Here is a 21,482-nt window from a genome sequence, read left to right as displayed (position 1 = left end):
TGGCACCCCTATTCAGTTGGGACCCCAATCATGGGAATCTGATTTCCTTTTGTCCCTCCTTCCCTAAAACCCCTTCCCTGGACTGCAGTTCCTCACAATCTCCTACCCCAAAGAACCCCATCCTGGTAATTCCAGTCCCTGGGAGCCCCATTCCCTTGGGGACATTGATTCCCCCAGGACCCCCCATTCTCACAGGGTTCCCCTTTCCCCTGGCACCTCCATCCCTTGGCCCCCATCCCATGATCACAAATCCCTGGAGGCCACATTGTTCTGGCACCCTCATTCCCAAGTCTGAGTCCATCCATCCACTGGGACCCCCATTCCCATGGGACCCCATCCCTGGGCACGCCATTCCTCTGGACACCTATTTCTGGCTCCCTACACCACCTCAGGCTCCAAATTCTGGCCCCACCATGTCCCACCATCACCCCCATGTCCCACAAGGGCCCCACCCTGCCCCCATCCTGTCCTCAGCCTGCCCCCCCCACCAAGGGCCACCTACACCTGGGGACTGATGTGACCTCGCTTCCTTCCCCTTCATCCGAAGAGCCACCAGCCAGGGGAGCGGTGGCCACAGCAGTGAGTGACAGCCAGTGCACATGGCTGGGGACACCGGGATGGCCCGGAAGATGGCACTGCTCCTGTGGGGTGAGTGCCCTGGGCACGGGCCTGACATCCTGGGGATGGGCCCTGGTGAGGCAGAGACTGGTGGGGAGGGGGCATAAGGGGGCTGCAGGGTCCCCTGAGGTCCCAAAAGGCCGCAGAGCCAGAGCATGAGGTGACCAGGGCTGTGGAGACAGGAGAGGGGGGAAAATAACGGGGGGACAGGGATTTGGGGAACTATCATGGGGCTGGTGGGGGTGACCACTGCAACCACTGCTGAGTCTCCATTTCTGGGTGTCCAGTGTGTCCCCATATCCTAACTGCGCAAGGGCTAGCCGGTGTGTCTCTGTCCCCAAGGGGTACTTGCCACACTATGACAGTTTATGGACAGCCCCCACACCCAGTCCCTCACTTTCAATGTCCCTGTGATGCCACCCTCATCCAGCCCTGTCCCTTCTCCCTTCCAGCCCAGACCCTCGGCCTCTCTGGTGAGTCCTCGGGGGATGCCATGGCCCCACCCCGCTGTCCCCAGCCCCACATTGGCCCTGGCAGGCTGGTGTCCCCTGTCACCCACAGGTGCCCAGACCACCCAGCTGCTGGTGGAGCCCCCCTGGATGCCAGCAGTGCTGTGGGACCGGGTGACATTGACCTGCCAGGGCTTGGGGACTGCCCGTGCCACCAACTGGTACAAGGATGGGCAGCGCTGGGGGCAGCAGGGACCAGACCACTTCACTGTCACCGAGAGTGGCACCTACACATGTGACAGACCTGGCACCGGGCTCAGCCCCCCCATGAAAGTCTCAAATGGTGAGAGGGGTTTGGTTGTCTCCAGCCTCGCTCCTGCAGGGACCTCAAGGTCTCTGGGTGTGCTCTGCTCCATGGGTCCCCTCCTGGTGTGACCAGAGCTCATCCCCTGTACACGGGGATATCCCAGAGCATCTCAGAGTGGAGGGATCCCAGTTCTGGATTCAGGGAACCCTGCTGCACTGGATGTGTTTCAGTTCGAGGGTCCTTGAGAAAATTGAATGCCACAGGTGTCCTAAGACTCCCATGTTCCACAGCCCGACTGGTGCTGCAGGTGCCGGCGCAGGAGCTGCTGGAGGGGGACACGGTGACACTGCGCTGCCGGCGCTGGGAGAACATGTCGGTCACTGGGGTGTGATTCTACCATGGGGACAAGGAGGTGGAGAGGTCCCTCAGTGGGACCGAGCTGTCCCTGTCCCCTCTGCAGCTGAACCACAGCGGCCGCTACAGCTGCAGGGGCCGGGTGGACTCCAAGGTGGCACTGTGGGCGCACTCGGCTTCAGTGACAGTGACAGTGCACGGTGAGCATCCCACAGCCACCACCCTGACACCCTCACAGTCCCTCCCCAGGGATTCAGGCTCACAAATCTCCCTCCCCTCTCCTTCCCAGAGCTCTTCTCGGTGCCGGTGCTGGAGGGTCCCCCTTATCTTATTGTGGGATCCCCCCTGACTCTCAGCTGCCTCAGCACCCCCAGCCCCCTGCAGCCCCGAGCACCCCTCCTGCACGTGTTCTACCGGGACAGGCAGGTGGTGGGGGGCCCGCAGGGGTCCCCGCAGCTGCTGGTGCCCGCCGTGGGTGTGTCGCACTCGGGGAATTACAGCTGTGACGTGCAATCCGAGGGGGGGGCCGTGCGGAAGAGCAGCACCTGGCTCCGCGTCACGGTGCGCAGTGAGTGTGGGGATGGGCACGGGGAGCCCCTACAGTTTGCTCAGGCACCCCTGCCCTGTCTGGGGATCCCGATAACTACCCGGGTCCCCTATCCTTTTCTGGGTACCTCATCAGATCCGCCAGCCCTATGTGGGTACCCCCATCTTTCTGCTAATCTTTTTCCACATCCCCTCATTCCTGCTTGGGTCACCCTCTGTGTCCCCTCATTCCTCACTGGGATCCCTTCATCTGTCCCTGATTCAACCTCAGCCCTCTCTGAACTCCCTCCAGGGTCCTCAAGTCTCACCATTCCCTCCCTGGTTTTACATACTCTTCCTGGTGTCTCCCCATCTTCCTCTCCAGGCCTCCATCATTCCTTGGGGTCCCGTTCCAAGCCCCCCTCCTATCTCTGTGCCTCCTTTTCCTCACTGGGGTCCCACTTCCCCTCTCCCATCCCTCCCCACCATGGGTCTCTCACTGTTCCCTGAGGTCCCCCCATCCAAGGGGTCCCACCCTTGGGGGTGTCCCTGTCAGTGCAGCCCCCAGGGGACAGGTGGCATGCAGGGACTGACTGGTCCTGAGCTACGTGGTGGCTGCGGGTCCCCTGTCCTTCTCCTGGCACCGGGAGGGCTTGGGGGCACTGCTGGGAACCGGCCCTTGCCTGGAGCTGTGCCATCCTGGGGACAATGACAGCGGCCAGTACCGGTTCCAGGTCAACGACAGGGACAGCGTGGCTGAGAGTGACCCCCTGAATGTCACCATCCTGGGCAAGCAGGACCCTCGGACTGGGGGTGACCCCTCCCATGGCACCCCCATCCCACCTGCCCAGTGCCAGCCCTGTCTCTGTCCCCACAGTGCCCGTGGCCAATGCCACCATCACCCCTGGTCCCCTGTCACACCAGGTACATGCCGGTGACCCCATGACCCTGCGCTGCTCAGGGCAGGTGGGCTCAGCCCCTGTCACCTTCACCTGGCTGCACAATGGGGAGCAGGTGGCCCAGGGTCCCCTTCTGGAGCTTGGAGCTGTTGATGTGGGACATTCGGGCACCTACCAGTGTGTGGCCACCAACCAGCTGGGGACAGGATGGGCACCGCGTGTTCCGGGCACTCAGCCCAGAGCTGGCCCTGGCTGTGACATCGCGTAGACACAGGGACACAGGTGGGGTCACACTGGGTCACACGGGGGGTGCAGGACCCCTGGGCTTCTGGGTGACACCAATGTGTCCCTCTCTGTCCCCAGCAGTGGCTGTAGGGCTCAGTGGGTCCCTGCTGTTCCTGCTCCTGCTCCTGGCTGTCATCGGGGGCTGCTACCAGTGGCACTGCTGTGGTGGGTCACAATATGGGGGGATGGGGTTTCCAGGGATTGGGGTGAAGACCCCCCAGGGTATGGGGGCCATAGAGTGTCACCAACAGCTCCTGACTTGGGAGAAACTGAGCCTGTAGAGACCTCAGCTTGGGGTCCTGGGTGATTTGGGGAGGTTGTGTGGGGTTGTGCAGGGAAGTTGGGGGTTCTGTCAGGGGTTTTGAGGGAGTTCTTGGGACTCTGAGGTCTCAGTGGTTTGAAAGGTTGGTTTAAGGTATTTTGGGACTTTCAAAGATGCTTGAGGGTCCCAGGGACAGTCAGGGGTCCCGATGGTGTTCAGAAGCCCTGAGAACCCCAGAGTCACCCCTCATGCTTTTCTTTTGCAGCCCTCAGGAAACAGCAAGAAAGGTGAGTGAAGGACTCCAGGTTTGAACCTCCATTTTACCCCCACAACAAAACCCTCCCATGCCCACAGACTCCCACTTATCCCTGCAGGCCTCCCCCAGAGCCCGCGGCCCCCCCAGAGGTGGGGGAGGTGCTGTACAGTGATGTCATGAGCACCAAGAAGGCAGGTGGTGAGTTCAGATGGGACACGGGGGACATCACCCATGGGTGTCACCCACAATCCAGGTCCCACAACCGGCATCTCTCACAGGGACCTCCCGCGCCACATCCCCCCAGGTGACCTATGCAGAGCTGCCAGGACCCCACAGGAGGCAGCAGGACACCAGTGACATCTGCGAGAACGTGCTGTGACACTGAGGGCACAGAGGGCACTGGGGTCCCTGTCCAAGGGCATCCCCAGCTCCCATGGGTGCCCATCGTGCCCAGGGAGTGGCCATGAGTGGGGGCTCCCATGTGGGGCTGCCAGGCTCCCTGTTCAAGTGCTCCCAGTACCCCCAGGGGCTCCTCATTTCCTCCTCTGCTACCAGGAGGCACAGGACCCTTGTCCCTTTTACTGGACCCAAATATCAGCTTTTTGATTAAACCAGAAGAAACGGTTTTTGTTTGTTTAGCTCTGCCCTGTTTGGCTCAGGAAGGAGGAGGGTCCCGCCTGGTTGGTGAACAAATACTTCTCAGTTTTCAAGATTCAGAATTCAAAAGGTCACAAAAGGAACAATTTCCAGGGAAAGCACCCAACAAGGAACAAACCCCAGAGGTTGCCTCTGGCACGATTCCTCCACCAGGCAGGTCCCAGAACTTCACTGCTCTGATGGCCAAAGTGGCATTTAGGAGCCTCTGGATTCTCTTGTGCCCTGTCCCAAACCCCTCCTCTGCTGTGTTTGCCCAACAATGATGTCAGAAAGGCCCTGTGGGGGTTCCAGAGCCTCCCCCTTTTCCAGGGCAGTCAGGATCAGGCCATGGCACAGGGTGGGGTGTCAGAGACAGGAAAAGTTTGATGTCTGGAAACATTTTGGAACACCTATGTCTGGCAGGGGTGGGCCAGACCTTGCTTTTGCTGAGACAGGGCCCCATCTGTCCATCAGCCTGTCAGCCATGGCACACTGGGGACAGTGTGACACTCTGCCAAAGCAAGCTTCTGAGTGGCCAGGAGACCACTGTGTCACCAAGTGCCAGCTGGGGAGAGGGCGCTTGGTGGCCCAACTAGCTTAAAGCGCAGAGCATGAGGTTGCCTAGTTCCTGACCCTGTCTTCAGTTGAGGTCTCTGTCCCATCCACACTGGAACCCAGGATTTGACCACTCGTTTAAATGAGAAATATTTGCCAAGGAACGTGGGAATCTTCCTGGAATGGAAAGAAGACCCATGCCTAAAACTTATATTAATTTCAAAAATGATGGGTCTTCCAGGCCAAAGTGTTGGAGAATGAATAACAGCTCTTTACTGGGAAATTTATAAACCTGAAGAGAACAAACAACACAAACCCAGAACTTTCCCTCCCACTCAGCACTGTTGGTTTTTGTGGCAGTTTTAACCGTGGCCATCAGGGGGCGCTGCAGGGAGCACTCCCGGCCCAGCAGGGGGCGCCCCGGTGCAGCTCCATCCCCTCAGTGGCCATGGCGGCCTCGGACAGGAGGGAGGATGGGAAATCGCTCCTTTTGCAAACTCACGGGCACCAATCGGTCCCGGCACCACCACCGGCAGCGGGCAGAAGCCGCCAAGGCAGCAGGTTGGATCCCAGTGCCCACTGGCAGCGTAGCAGTGTCCCAGGGTCAGGCACATGCCCTGCGCAACACCCGCAACCACTGTCTATGATCCCGGAGGGAAGGAAGGCAGCGCCTGACATGTCTCAGGTCCACAACATCACTTCTGATCGCTTTACAGCCTTTCATTCCCTTTTCCTCCTTCAGCCTGGGCACAGCAGCTCTGGGAATGTTGAAATTCCCTGGGATTCTGAGGAAAGCTCGTGCTCGGTGCTGACTCTGCCAGGGCTCCTCAGGCGGCTGCAGAGTGCATTTGGATTTCCTGCTCCTCCTGGGCCACTGCTGGTTCTGACACAGCCGCTGCAGGACAGGAAGAGGAGAGCCTGAGGGCTCTGCAGCTGCAGCTGGAGCACAGAGATAGCCAGGGCTGGGAGCTGTGCCTTGAGAGGGCAAAATGGGGCTAAATTGGAGCTGTTTGGGCCAATGCCCCTGTTCTGCTCCAGACGCTGCAGACCCTTCAGGAGGTGTTGTAATTATTGTTGGGATTCCTGAAGGTCTGCTGTGTTTCTAAAGCATCCCAGTGCACAAACAGAGGGCTCCGCTGTGTCTCCCAGGGATTTTGGAATTCTGTGGCTGAGGCGGGAGCGGCTGGAGCAGGTGGCCCACAGGAGCAGCACCTGGCCATGCAGGTAGAGCAGGAGTTCCAGGAATTTCGCAGGGTGCTCAGGTGAGGCCCATGGGGGCTGGGCCATGGTGGGACACAACTTGCCATTCCTGCTCCCTCCAGATTTTGAGACAGAGCAGTGACACCCATAAGTCTCCGAAACCCCACAGGGTCTAGGCGCAGCCTCAAAGGAGTCCCAGCCCAGGCCTTGGGGATGATTTGGATACTCCCGGGCTCGTTCCTGACAAACGGCAGTGCTCCAGGAGCAATCAGCACATCCCGAAGGAGCAGCCCGGGGCTGCTAGAGCCCGAGTGCTGTAGGCAAGGACGGCGTGAGGGATCCGGGCCCCGCTCAGCTGGTGCTGCCCCAGGAATATCTCATCCAGCAGGAGCTCGGCAGCCTCTGCCGGTGTCGGCCCCGGGGCTGTCGGGGGGTGCGGCCGGAGGGGCCGGGGGGCAGCGGGTGGGAGGGGCTGGGATGGAGGGACCGGGACCCCACTGGGGAGCCCCGAGCATGGAGGGAGGGAAACGGCGGAGGGGAGATCCCGGGACAGGGGGGAGCAGAGACCCTGTGGTGGGGTCTGTGGAAAGGGGGGACAGCAATGGTGGTCCTGGAGCACCAGGAAGGGGTCCAGCTGCCATCGCGCTGCGAGTGCCGGGACGGTCACAGGGTGTCTGAATCGACTGTGGCAGCGTGTCCAAAGCCACTGTCGCGATGTGTCGGGACTGAGCGTTGCCAGGGTAAGGCCCCCACAGCTCCGGGAAGTGGAGGGGTACCCTGGAAGGTGTGCAGCAGGGGTGGGGCAGAGCCCTGTCTATTCTTTATGCCCTGTGCAGGTGAGGAGAGCAGAGATGGAGCAGCTTTGGGAACACCTGGAATCCGGACAGGGTCCCTTCCCACCACGGCCGCGGGTTAAAACCCCTGCTCGACATTTCCATCCTTTTCTCTCTTGTCTAAAGACTGAGCCAGAACCCAAAAATACTTTTTGGGATGTTCTAAAGGGCTGCAAGTTTGAGACAGGAAGGAGGAGGAGGGTCCTTGTCAGATTGTTGAGCAGATGGTTGTTGTCTTTGCAGGATTTTCGGGTCTCTTCCAGTCCCTTGCCTAGAAGGACAAAGTGATCAATTGCTGCATTTCAGGACTGGTTCCCCCACAGCTGCCTTTGTAGGGGAGTTTCCAGTCAGTCCTGCTCTGAAAACCACCAAAGGCCGCCTCAGAGCCACTGCTTGGGCTCCCTTTGAGGTTTGTGCTTCTTGCAGGGCTGAGCAAACCACAGGCAGGCCTTTTTCCCCCACAGAATTCTCATCTTTGCCATATGTGAAAAACATGTTCTCTCTCCTGTGAAAATTTTTGAAGTTTAAAAAAGGACAATAGGAGGCAAGGACCATAGAACAAAGAGTAAAGGTTGTTATGGGCGGGTGCATTTTGGCACTCAGCCAAGAGCACACTGTTCTCTTCGGTGATACCTCTTAGATACCTTTTCCCTTACATCAGCCTGTTGCATATTCATCTACACTTTGTCATGGTTTTGGCCTGGCACAGAGCCAGTGCCCCCATGAGTATACCTTCTCCCTGGTGTCTGCTGTGAGAGTTGACCAGGAATAAGCAAAGCAGGCTCCAGCTTAAACATAAAGAAAACTTTATTACCTAAAGTACAAGAAAAGAAAAAAAAAAAAAAACAAAACTATAAGATAAAAAATTGAAAACCTTACAAAAATCACTTTCCTCCTTCCCACCACCAAAATTTCCCAATCCAATACATTCCCCCAAATCACCAACTGCCCAGTCTGGCACCACCCTTTAGAATACTCAAACTTCAGTCCATGAAGAGGAGAGGAGTCTTTCTTGCACCATAGGCTTCCCCTGGAAACACGTTCAAACCTCGTGTGCTTCCATGTCACTCGGAACCCCCTGGAAAAAGTCTTTTTGCCGCTTGTGACATCTTCTTTCCATGCCCAGTGCTCTCACCACTGTGCATGGACCAGAGTCACTTTTAGGGTTGTCTTTTAAGGATGCCTTGTCTCACTCCAAAAAGGCACAGTCTTTGCTTTGGGACATCTGTCCCCCCGATTTTTTTCCAACCACCTGGGGCCGAGGGGTACCCACAATGAACCCTCCTGGTTCTGAGGCACTGCCTCCCCCTAAGTGCAGTCTCTGTGTCACAGGAATAAAACTGAGTCTATGGCTACACAAGAAAAGTCCAGCCAAAAGGCCACTCCAATCATCTCTCTCTCCACTCAGCCAGCCTTCTCCACGTCCTTCGGGCCAGGTCCTTGGTTATCTCATCTCTCATCTCTCTTCTTATCCAGCTCTGAGAAGGATCAGCATTTTTGCGAGGTCCCAGTCATGAAAGAAAGGGGTTAAAAATTCAGTCTCTGCCTGTCCCAGAGCTCCGGCACTCCCACACTTGCTGCTGCTCCGGCCGGGCACCTCCTCCCTTGCTGCATTTCCCCCCTTTCTCCTCCTGGTCTGGCTGCTATCACATTCGTCGTCACCGGCTCTCCCTCTCTCTCTCCTGGGAGGGGGGTACTGCCCGATGTCTCCTGAGGCTCCTCCACCCTTCCATCCTCAAGGGCCTCCTCCCCCCCCATCTCTGTCCAGGCCCAGGCCTACCACATGGCTGCCCCTCCCCCGCCCAGCAGCAGCGGCTGGATGGGGGAGGGCGATCCGTCCTCTTTGCCTCGAAGTCCCAAGAGAGCCTCCCAGGGCCGAAGCTCTGGTTTTAACCCCTGTGTGTTCTCGGAGGTGTGTCTAAACCCAACTGGCCACATCAGGTGCCAATATCAAAATCTGAGCACCCATTGGTTTGACCACAGCATCCCAGAATTCCCACTTCTTCCTGGTCAAACCACCACACACTTATGCATAGAAAACTTTTTCCCCAAACTAATTTACATTCCAAGAATTGTTTAGCATGGCTCATCCTTGGATCCGCCTTTTTAGAGCATTATTCCTTGGTTGTGCTTTTAGCCGTTTCTTATCATCATCTTCATTTGTGGGCCTGGGTCCACACTGTCTTCGGTCGGTGAGTGCTGATGGTTGGCATATCTGTAGCAGGTGTCCTCATCCTGTGCTCATCAGATGTTATCCCATCCAAGCAGGCATTTGAACACAAGCATCCTTATATCAGCTATTTCACAAAGCTTAATTAACAATAGAAATAAATACTATATCTTTGTAACAAAGTTACTTTAACATTACAGATATAAATTCCATTTTAACATTTGTGAAAATCCAGTAATATATCTATGTATTTACAATACTTGGTGTGCTGGTTTGACCAGGAAGAAGTGGGAATTCTGGGATGCTGTGGTCAAACCAATGGGTGCTCAGATTTTGATATTAGCACCTGATGTGGCCAGTGGGGTTTGGACACACCTCCGAGAACACACAGGGGTTAAAAGCAGAGCTTCGTTCCTGAGAGTTTCTCTTGGGACTTTGAGGCAAAGAGGTCGGATCTCCCTCCCCCGTCCAGCTGCTGCTGCTGGGCGGGGGAGGGGCAGCCATGTGATAGGCCTGGGGCTGGACAGAGATGGGGGGGGTGAGGAGGCCCTTGAGGATGGAAGGGTGGAGGAGCACCAAGAGACATCGGGCAGCCAGCCCCCCCCACCAGGAGAGAGAGAGGGAGAGCCGGCGACGGAATGTGACAGCAGCCGGCCCAGGAGGAGAAGGGGGGAGTGCGGTGAGAAGGTGCCTGACAGGGCAGTGTGGGAGTGCCGGAGCTCTCCGAGAGAATGAAATTTTTAACCCTTTCCTTACATGATTGAGACCTTGCAAAAATGCTGATCCTCCTGGAGCTAAATAAGAAGAGAGATAAGAGATGAGGTAACAAAGACTAGGCCCGAGGGAAGTGGAAAAGACTGGCTGAGTGTAGGGAGAGATGACGGAGTGGCCTTTTGGCTAGACTTTTCTTGTGTAGCCATAGACTGAACCATTCTTATTCCTTTGACACAGAGACTGCATTTAGAGGGAGGCAGTGCTTCAGAACCAGGAGGATTCAGTGTGGGTACCCCTCGGCCCCAGGGGGTGAAAAAAATTGGTGGGGACAGATGTCCCAAAAGAGAGACTGTGCCTTTTTTTGGAGTAAGACAAGGCATCCTTAAAAGACAACCCTAAAAGCAGCTCTAGTCCATGCACAGGGGTGAGAGCACTGGGCATGGAAAGAAGATGTCACCATGGCAAAAGGACTTTCCAGGTGGTGCTGAGTGACATGGAAGCACATGAAGTTTCAGCGTGTTTCCAGGGGAAGCCTATGGTGCAAGAAAGACTACTCTCCTCTTCATGAACTGAAGATTGAATGTTCCAAAGGGTGGTGCCGTACTGGGAGTTAGTGATTTTGGAGAATGTATTGCATTAGGAAATTTGGTGGGGGGAGAGGAGGAAAGTGCTTTTGTAAGGTTTACATTTTTTTTTTCCGTTATAGTTTTTTCCCTCTTCTTTTCTTGTAGTTTAGTTAATAAAGTTTTCTTTATTCAAAGCTGGAGCTTGCTTTGCTTATTCCTAGTCACATCTCACAGCAGACACCAGAGAGAAGGTATTCTGGTAAGAACACTGGCTTTGTGCCAAGCCTAAACCATGACATTTGGTGAGAGGGACAAAGTGATCAATTGCTGCATTTCCGGACTGGTTGCATGACAGAGGCCCTGCACGGGGCCTTTCCAGCCAGCCCCACTCTTAAAACCATCAAAGGCACTCACAGAGCCACTGCTTGGGCTCCCTTTGGGGTTTGTGCTTCTTGCAGGGCTGAGCAAACCACAGGCAGGTCTTTTTCCCCCACAGAATTCTCACCTCTGAAGTAGCTCTAAAGCTGCCAGAATCAAAGCCAAGGGGACAGGAGGGACCCTCTGGTCCTGGCTACTACCTGGGGCTGGCCAGAGCAGGGCAGGGCAATGGCCATCCCTGTGCAGTGGGACTGGGCCATGGCTGGGCCCCACCCTTGGATGGCCACTGGCTTCAAGGAGCAGGAGTTTGGGAGCTCCTTCCTGCCCAGGGCTCCATTCCACAGCTGCCCTTGCTGGCTCAGATCCTGCAGGGGACGAGCAAGAATGGAGAAGTCTGGAAACACCAGGAGCTGCCATCCCCCAGGACAGGAGCCCCTTGTCCAGCATGTGTCCTCCCTGGGACAGGATCCCCCCAGGACAGAAGCCTCCTGTATGTGCCCCCCGCCAGGGTAGAACCCTCCTCCCATGTGACACTCAGCACAAACGGCCTCTTCCTTCTGCTACAGGAGAGAGAAAGTGAAAGTGTAGGCAGGGGGAAAGCTGACTCCTCCATCCCCCACAGCCTCCCCAGCCCTCCCTGCAGACCCCTCACCCCTGCTTCCCCCACCCTGGGCTTCCCCCAACACATTCCCTGCTCAGGAGCTCCCCAGGATCACCAAGGCATGAACTGGGAGGTTGTGAAATTGAGGGATAAAAGGAAGGAAATGGAAATGAAGAACGGGAAATGCCCCTGGAGATTGTGCTGGCACAGACCCAGAGCACCTCTGAATCCCCTCTTGTTGCCCCCCCAAATCACGGGCAACCCAGCAGGCAGCTCTAGCCCCTGAGTCTTCCCAAAATCTGAGGCACCCAGGGAAGGAGCTGTGACCCACATGCACATCCTGTCACAGTCCATCCCTGGCAAACTCATTCCCCTGGGAAGCTGACCATGGGACCCCCATTCCTTCTCTCTCCCCTTCCCTGGGACCCCCATACTAGAGCTGTCATTGCCCAGGATCTCCATGGCCCAAGACCCCATTCCCAAGGAACCCTCTCCCATTTATTCCTTCCCCTGAAATCCCCCTTTCTACTGGGACCTTAATTCTCCCAGGTCCCCCGATTCCCCCTGCACCCCATCCCTGGAACAAAAATCCCCTGATGAAGGATTTATTACTAATAAATTTATTACAATTAAAATTTTTTCTATATAGCCTTTTAAACTTTTTAATCACTTTACCTTTCTCCTAGTCTCATTTCAAAACAAATAAGAAATAAATACTTTCTGATAAATGCACTAATAATTAACCAACACTAAACCCACAACATTAATTATTACATTAACTGAAATATCTCAAATTAGCAAACGAAAACCATGAAAACCAAATCCCTGAAGCCCATCTTCCCCTGGGACTCCCATCCCTGAGTCCCCCCAGCCCTGGGGACCCCCATTCCCATGGCACCCCAACCCCCGTGACTCCCCCTCCTCATGACCCCAATTCCCCATGGACCCATTCCCTGGACTCCCCATTCCCCTGGACACCCATCCCTGGCTCCCCAAACCCCCTGAGCCCCCCTGCTCCTGGGAAGCCCATGTCCCACCGACCCAGAGACAGCCTTGTCCCCAGCATGTCCCCACCCTGCCCAGAGCCTGTCACCAGCTTATGGCCACCCTGCTCCCACTAGGTGACACCTACACGTGGGGACGAGATGTGACCTCGCTTCCTTCCCCTTCATCCGAAGAGCCGCCAGCCAGGGGAGCGGTGGCCACAGCAGCGAGTGACAGCCAGTGCACATGGCTGGGGACATCAGGATGGCCGGGAAGGTGGCGCTGCTCCTGCGGAGTGAGTGCCCTGGGCACAGTACGCACTGGTAGTATCCCGGGGATGGGCGCTGGTGAGGCAGAGTGTGGTGGGGAGGGGGCACAGGGGAGCTGCAGGGTTCCCTGAGGTTCCCAATGCCAGAAGAGCCAGAGCATGAAGTGACCGGGGTCATGGGGTGGCCGTGGGGACAGGAGAGGGTGAACAGGGCTGGAGGGACAGGAATGTGGGCAGAGGCATCCTGGGGCTAGGGCAGCTGTGGGGACAGGGACACAGGGATGCAGGGATGCAGGGACAGAAAGAAGAAGACAAGCACAATGTGGATGGGCCATGGAGACAGAGGCCATGGGGCTGGCAGGGGAGACCTGTGCTAGCACAGTGTCTCCATAGCCCCTATGCCCATTCCACAGTGAGTGTGGCATAACTGTCCCCATGGTGCCACACTCACTGAGCCCTGTCCCTTCTCCCTTCCAGCCCAGACCCTTGGCCTCGCTGGTGAGTCCTCGGGGGATGCCATGGCCCAACCCCGCTGTCCCCAGCCCCACACTGGCCCTGGCAGACTGGTGACCTATGTCACCTGCAGGTGCCCAGACCACCCAGCTCCCGGTGGAGCCCCCCTGGAGGCCGGCAGTGCTGTGGGACCGGGTGACACTGACATGCCAGGGCTCGGGGAACACTGGTGTCACCACCTGGTACAAAGACGGGCAGCGCTGGAGGCAGGAGAGACACAACCGCCTCACTGTCACTGAGAAAGGCAACTACATGTGTGAGAGACCTGGCACTGGGCTCAGCCCTCCTGTGACAGTCTTAGATGGTGAGGGGGATTTGGATGTCCCTCTCCTGGCACCAACATTGACCCCGGGGCTCTGGGTGGGCTCTGCTCCATGGGTCACCTCCTGTGTGACCAGAGCCTGTCCCCTACTCTGGGGGCATCCCAGAGATCCCAATGCTGGCAGACCCTGTTTGTGGATTTGGGGACACCTGGTGTGCTGTGTGTGAGCCAATATGGGGGTTGCGATGGCATTGGGTCCCTCCAGGTCCCCGCAGTGTTAACAGGACCCCTGTGTCCCGCAGCCCAATTGGTGCTGCAGGTGCCAGCACAGGCACTGCTGGAGGGGGACACGGTGACACTGCACTGCCGGCGATGGTGGGACAACCCGGTCAGCTCAGTGTCCTTCTACCATGAGGAGAGGAAACTGCAGGAGCTCTGTGATGGGACTGAGCTGTCCCTGTCCCCTCTGCAGCTGCAACACAGCGGCCGCTACAGCTGCAGGGGCTGGCTGAAATCCACAGTATCACGAGGATGGGAGAAGTTGGAATCAGTGACAGTGACAGTGCATAGTGAGCATTCCACAACTGTCACAATAACCCCCCCACAGCCCGTCCCTAGTGACTCGGGCTCACAAATCTCCCTCCCCTCTCCTTTCCAGAGCTTTTTACGGCGCCAGTGCTGGAAGTTCACTCTGAGCCCACCAATGGTTCCCCCCTGACTCTCAGCTGCCTCAGCACCCCCAGCCCCCTGCGGCCCCGAGTCCCCCTCCTGCACCTGTGCTACCGGGACGGGCAGGTTCTGAGGGGCCCACAGGGATCCCCACAGCTGCTGGTGCCCGCTGTGGGGGTCTCCCACTCGGGGAATTACAGCTGCGAGGTGCGCTCAGAGGGGGGGACCGTGCGGAAGAGCAGTGCCTGGCTCCGTGTCACTGTGCGCAGTGAGTGCGGGGATGGGCACGGCTAGCCCTCACTGCCTCCTCGGGTGCCCTGCCTGGGTACCTCCATTACTACCCCATTCCCCCCATCCCTCACTGTGTCCATTCACCCATCTCTGAGTCAACCCCACCCCTCTCTGCTGTTTCCCTGCAGTCCCCAAGTCCCACCATACCCTCTCCATACCCGCACTGGGGTCCTCCCATCTTCCGCTCCACATGTCCCGTCATTAAACACCCCATCCTTCCTTGGGTACCTATCCAACACCCCTCCGCCAAGGCTCTGCACCACCTCTCCTCTCCCTCACTGGGATCTCCCTGCCCCTCCCTGACCTCCATCCAAGTCCCTCAATATCCCGTGGTGTCACCCCCTCCAGCAGGGGTTCCACCCTCGGGGGTGTCCCTGTCAGCGCAGCCTTGTGCTGAGCTGCACGGTGGCCACATGGACAGGTCACCTGTCCATTTCCTGGTACCCGGGAGGGCTCGGGGGCAACGCTTGGCACTAGCCCTGCCTGGAGCTGTACCACACTGGGGACTAGGACAGTGGCCACTACCAGTGCGGGGACAGCATGGCTGAGAGTGTCCCCCTGAATATCAGTGTCCTTTGTGAGTGGGGCCCTCAGACTGGGGGTGACTCCAACCACAGCATTCCCATCCCATCTTGCCAAGGTGCCAGCCCAGTCTGTGTCCCCACAGTGCCCGTGGCCAATGTCACCATCACCCTCAGTCCCCTGTCACATCAAGTGCATGCAGGTGACCTCATGACCCTGCGCTGCTCGGTGCAGGTGGGCTCAGCCCCTGTAACCTTCACCTGGCTGCACAATGGGCAGGAGGTGGCCCAGGGTCCCCTCCTGGATCTTGGAGCTGTTGATGTGGGACATTCGGGCACCTACCAGTGCACGGCCACCAACCAGCTGGACGGGCACCAGGCACACAGCCCAGAGCTGGCCCTGCAGGTGACAGAACACACACCCTGTGTCACAGGTGAGATAACACGTGCTCACCAGGGAGTGCAGGAACCCTAGGGTGATGGGTGATCCTGATGTGTCCCCCTCTGTTTCTTGCAGTGGCCGCAGGGTTTGAAGGGGCCCTTTTGTTCCTGCTCCTGCTCATAGGTTTCATTGTGGCCTGGCACCGGTGGCACCATGTGGGTGGGTGACAATGGGGGGACAGGGGTCATGTAGAGAGGTGGGAAGGATGCCAGGGAAGTGGGGCCATAGGGCAGCATGAAAAGCCCCTGACATGGGAGAGGCTGAGCCCCCAATGACCATGGCTCAGAGACCTGGGGAGCTGTTGGAGGGTCCTGCAGGGATGTTGGGGATTCTATCAGAGGTCCCAATCCCTGCCAGGCTCGGGGTTCTGGAGGTTAAGGGTGTTGGTGCAAGTGGGGTGGGTCAGGGATACTGGAGCGTCCTGGGGAGAATTGTGTGTCTGGTGGTGGTTCAGCATTCCCAAGGGTAAATGGGGGCCCCTAAGTCTCCAAAGTCACCCCTCCAGTTTTCCTTTGCAGATGCCAGGAATTACCAGGAAAGGTGAGTGCAGGCTCCAGCCATGATACACCTTTTATCCCATTCCCTTCCCATTCCCTTCCCCACACCCCCTTATTCCTGCAGGGCCCCCCAAGACCCACTGGCACCCCAAGTGGAGGATCCTCAGGCGACGTACATGGAGCTGCAAAGGCAACCGTGGGAACCCAGTAACATCTGTGACAATCTACACCAAAAGTTGTGATGCTCTGGGAAGCAGGAGGCACTGGTTGACACTGGGGGTGCTCCCTCCATGCCTCCTGTGGTAGCCCATCCTTCCAAGGGAGGTGCTCATGGGTTGGGGGAGGCTACACAGGGCACCCTCTGCTTCCGATTTCCTCTCCCAGTACCCCCAAGGTCTCCCCCATCCCTTTGCCGGTACCTGCAGGGGCTCCCCAGCCCCATCCAAGTGCCCAAGTACCCTCAGGGACTCCCCCATTCTCTCCCCGCAGTGCTTGCAGTACACCCAGGGCTTCCACATTCCCCCTCCTACTATCCCTATCCCATCCCGCTGTAAAAGGGGGAGTTGGGGAGGATTCTTGCTGAAAGGTTTCTCAAATGAAAATGAAACACAAACATGGCAATATTATATCTGAGAACTGTTTATTGATAAAGGAGGGTAAGGGTTATTATCGAAGGGGGAGAGAAGAGAGTAGAAAGGGAAAAGGATAGAGAGAGAAACAAAAGACAGGACAGTGTTACTGCAAGAAGCCCGGGCGCTCTGTGGGCATCAGCTGGGCAGATGGAGTGTGTGTGCTGCAAGCCAGGGCGAGCCCACATGGCTTTTGTGAGTGGCTGGGCGTGATTTCCAAGGACGGCACCTGCGTGTCTCTGGCATGGGCGAGCGATGGCTGCGGGCTGGCTGCTGCGGGCTGGCTGCGGGCTGGTGCTGCGGCACTGGTGGCTCTGGGCTGGCTGCTGCAGGCTGGGGCTGCGGTGGGCAGGTGCAGCAGGCTCAGTGCAGTGGGCAGCACGGGAAATGTGGCAGAGGCAGCGAGTGGGTGCAGGCAGCATCCGCTCTTTCGGGAAACAATGAAGGAATATCCAGGACGAGCAGGAATGAGCTGCCTCAGGAAAGCAATGAAGCAGGGAAGAACGAGTGCGGACAGGGAAGAAGGACCACCGGAGGAAAAGGCAGGGAGGGATGTGTCGATGATATTTTTGCCCGATGTCCAGGAGGAATGATGCATCTGACTCCATCTTATCAGAAGGCTTATTAAGTACATTAGTATACTATATTCTATATTATATTCCATTACATCTAAACTTAATCAGCCAAGCACTCAACTACACTCCACTGCGCACAATCTCATGACTGTCAGCCCACAGTCCCCACAAACACACACCTGGATTCAATTGGTCAGTGAATCAAAACACTCACACCACAATCCAATTAGCAATTCCCTTCAGGTAAACAATCTTCCACAATGCATTCCACGTGTGAACAACACAGGAGCAGAAAATGAGATGAGAATTTTTTGGATCATTCTTTGCTTCTCTCACTGCTTCTCTCAGTTTCAGAGAATGTGAATCCCACAGGAGAGGGGAGCCAAACTGACCCTCTGAGCGAGCCCCTGATCTCTGCAAGAAACCTAAAGAAAAACACTCCTGTTTTGTCACAGTTAGCTGCTTTTATTTGCAAAGGCTCCTCCCACAGCCTGAATTCCTGGGCATTTTTTCATAGATATTTTTCCTCGGGCATCTGTCCCACCAGCCAGTGGGGGTCACTCACAGCCCGATCACTGAAGCTTTCTCTCCCCTGATTCTCTGTTGTGTGAAGCCTTGCCAGGGACAGGGTTCCCAGCACATGTACAACGACAGAGTAATTTTTCACCTCAGGTGTAGCACATGTTGAGACATAAATCCAAATCAGATATGATCCTCTTAACCTCAGTGTGCTTAGTGGCTCTGCAGTCCCCATCCCAGTGCTCCCAATGAGGTGGCTTACTGGTGCCCATCCCAGTTCCAAGGGGCACAGGACGTGGTTCCCTGCTCCTGGGACAAAAATGCAGCTCTTTGGTTAAACTGGCAGAAATGGTGTTTCTTTGATCAGCTCTGTCAAGGAAGCTGAACAAGGGGAGACCTCCCTTGGAATGCAAAATACGACCCCTTTCTCTCTGAACTATTATAGCTTTGAAACTACAGGCCTTTTAGGCAAAGATGTGGGAACAGGAATAACAGTTCTTTACTGGTATGTATTGTGAGAAACAAGTTAATGGAAGTTGACTTTTACTGGATATTATATGAATTGATATTACATTATTGATTATACTGTTGAATAAATATTGCGATGTTGTTCAGATAGTGAAAAGTATTGTGGAGTGGCTGATGTTGTTGTTGTGGCCATCCAAGGGTGGGGCCCAGCCATGTCCTAGCCCCACTGCACAGGGATGGCCATTGCCCAGCCCTGCTCTGGCCAGCCCCAGGTGGCAGCCAGAACCTGAGTGTCCCTCCTTGACCCCTTGGCTTTGATTCTGGCAGCTTTAGAGCTGCTGCAGAGGTGAGAATTGTGTGGGTGGAAAAAGGCCTCCCTGTGGTTTGCTTAGCTCTGCAAGAAGCACAAAACCCAAAAGGAGCCCAAGCCGTGGCTCTGTGAGGGCCTCTGATGGTTTTCAGAGCAGGGCTGGCTGGAAATCGCCCCTTGCAGGGGCAGCTTTGAGAGAACCAGTCCAGAAATGCAGCAATTGATCATTTTGTCCCTTGCAGCAAGGGTCTGAGATAGCCCCAAAAGCCTTGCATATACCGCAACCATCTGTCAACAACCTGACCGGTTCCCTCCTCCTTCCGGCTTCAAACATGAAGCCCTTTAGAATGGCCTAGGAAGAGTGTTTGGCTTTTGGCTGTGGTTGCCAGACAAGAGGGAAAAGTGTGGAAATATCAAGCTGTGGCTCTGGCTGCAGCTGTGGTGGGGCTGTTGGGAGTGATCCTGTGTTGATTCCAGGTTTCCCCAAAGTTGCTCCATCCCTGCCCTCCTCACCTTAGTGAAAGCCTGAGGGATTGCAGGAATTGTGGTGTAAAGCTACCAGAGGTGCTGCTGTGGGCCCGAGATGAGCCTGAGATCAGGCGCTGCCTTCCTTCCATTCAGGATCATGGAGAGCGCTTGTGGGTGTTGGGTAGGGCGTGTGCCTGACCCTGGGACACTGCTACACTGCCAGTGGGCACTGGGATCCAACCTGCTGCCTTGGCAGCTTCTGCCCACTGCCGGTGGTGGTGTTGGGACCGATTGGTGCCCGTGAGTTTGCAAAAGGAGCGATTTCCCATCCTCCCTCCCGTCCGAGGCCGCCATGGCCCCTGAGGGGATGGAGCTGGACCGGGGCACCCACTGCTGGCCGGGAGTGCTCCCTGCAGCGCCCCCTGCTGGCTGCGGTTATAACTGCCACAAAAACCAACAGTGCTGAGTGGGAGGGAAAGTTCTTGGTTTGTGTTGTTTGTTCTGTTCTGGTTTATCAATTTCCCAGTAAAGAGCTGGGATTCCTTTTCCTTCACTTTGACCTGGAAGCAACATCATATTTGAAATTAGGAAAAGTTTCTGAGATGGCTTTCTTTCAATTCCAGGATTTTTTCCCCAGTTTCCTTGACAGATATTTCTCATTTAAATGAGTTTCCAACTACTGGGTCCAGCGTGGAGGCGACAGTTACCCCATGAGCAGATAGGGTCAGGGACTTGGCTACCTCATGTTCTGGCTTGTAAGCCAGTTGGGTCACAAAGGGCCCTCTCCCCAGCTGGCACTTCTGGTCACCTGGCTACTCAGGAGCTAGCTTTGTCAAAGTGTCACGCTGTCCCCAGTGTGCCATGGCTGACAGATGATGGACGGACAGGGCCCTGTCTCACCAAAAACAAAGCCTGACCCACCCCTGCCACACACAGCTGTTCCAAAATGTCTCCAGACTTCAAATTTTTCCTGTCTTTGGCACCTCACCCCAGACAGGCCAGTGACCCCTGGGCCTGAGTGGCATCCTTTGAACTTGTCCAACCACACGACGCCTTGCTGGAATGTTAAGTCTGAGTGACAGGACTCACTCAGCATGGGGGCAAGGGGGAAGGGAGAGAGGTATTGGCACACCTGGGAAAGTGACCTGGAAGGCCAAAATGGGACATTACAGCACACCACAACATTCGAGGATTGTTCTTTGTTGGTGGCTTCCCCTGGAAATCATTCCTTGTGTGACAATTTGGGCCCTAGACCTTGTTGCTGTTGCTGTTGATTTTTTTTCTTTCATTACTGATTCAGGAATTGTCAGACTTTTGGGATCTTTGTGCCTCCATGGGTTGTGGTAGGGAAAGGGGCAGCAGCCCATGGTTTTTGGTGGCAACCCAGAGCTGGAGAATCCCATTCCTAAAGCCCCACAAAGCTGAACAAACACCATCGCTGCCAGTTTAACCAAAAAGCTGCATTTTGGACTAAATAAGAAGGAAATGGGTCCTCTGTCCCCTGGCACTGGGAGGAGCCTGGCGAGCCATGGGTGTACTGGGAGCACTGGGAGGGGGAAAGGGGAGCACTGAGTGCCCTGTGCAGGCCCCCCTGACTCGTGGTCATCACCCCAGGCCGGATGGACCACCACGGGAGCCATGGGATGAGGACTTCCAGTGTCCCATATTGTCACAGCAGGTTCCCATGGATGTCACTGGTGTCCTGCAGTCGCCCATGTGGTCCTGGCAGCTCTGAGTGGGTCACCTGGGGGTCCTTGGGGGGGACAGTAAGAGACACCTGGCTTGGTGTGACACCCATGGATGACATGTCCGTGTCCCCACCCATCCCCCATACTCACCCCCTGTCCCCTCATGTCCAGCCCCCCCCCCCAACCTGTAAGGGATAAGGGTGTTCTGGGGTGCTTCGTGGGGATAAGGGGGGGTCTGAGGGGTATCTGGGGAGGGGGTCAGGGAGAGTCATGGCTGGAACTCCCCACTCACCTGTCCTGGGATTTCCTGAGAACTACAAGAAAAAGAGGATGGGGTGATCATGGGGTCCCCTGGGCCCCAACTCCACCTGGGACATTTAAATGCCCACTGGAGCCCTGAGCCCCCACCAAACACTGATTTCTACTGGACTGCCAGGCCCCTGCACCCCAAAGCACCCCTGCGGAGCCCCAGAACACCTGAGGCACCCAGGTACTCCAACCCCCTTCCCAGGAACCCCGAACACCTGAGCACACTCAAGCCTCAAGGAACCCCAAGAATGGAATGCAGGGAAGCCTCCAAACTGCTTCAGGATCCCTGAAGAGCTCTCAACATCCCTGCACAACTCTCCAACACCTCCCTAAAAGCCCCCAGGAGATCCCAGTGTCACCCCAATATTCCTCAAGGCCCTTCCTGGGACAGCCCAGGACCCTCCAAAAGACCCCCAAGCAAAGGTCACTTGGGGGCTCAGCTTCTTTCATATCTGAGGTTT

At 56.4% G+C, this 21,482-nt stretch overlaps 2 pseudogenes; both read left to right on the top strand.

Moving 5' to 3' along the window:
• Positions 1-617: 617 nt before the first annotated feature.
• Positions 618-4,334, top strand: LOC131092988 (Fc receptor-like protein 4; annotated as a pseudogene).
• A 1,260-nt stretch (positions 4,335-5,594) lies between these two features.
• On the top strand, positions 5,595-20,759 carry LOC131092987 (Fc receptor-like protein 3; annotated as a pseudogene).
• The last annotated feature ends 723 nt before the right edge of the window (positions 20,760-21,482 follow it).

This window comes from Melospiza georgiana, chromosome 23, assembly GCF_028018845.1.
Source record: "Melospiza georgiana isolate bMelGeo1 chromosome 23, bMelGeo1.pri, whole genome shotgun sequence".
NCBI classification, from domain to species: Eukaryota; Metazoa; Chordata; class Aves; order Passeriformes; family Passerellidae; genus Melospiza; species Melospiza georgiana.
This window is presented reverse-complemented; position numbering and strand designations above follow the sequence as displayed.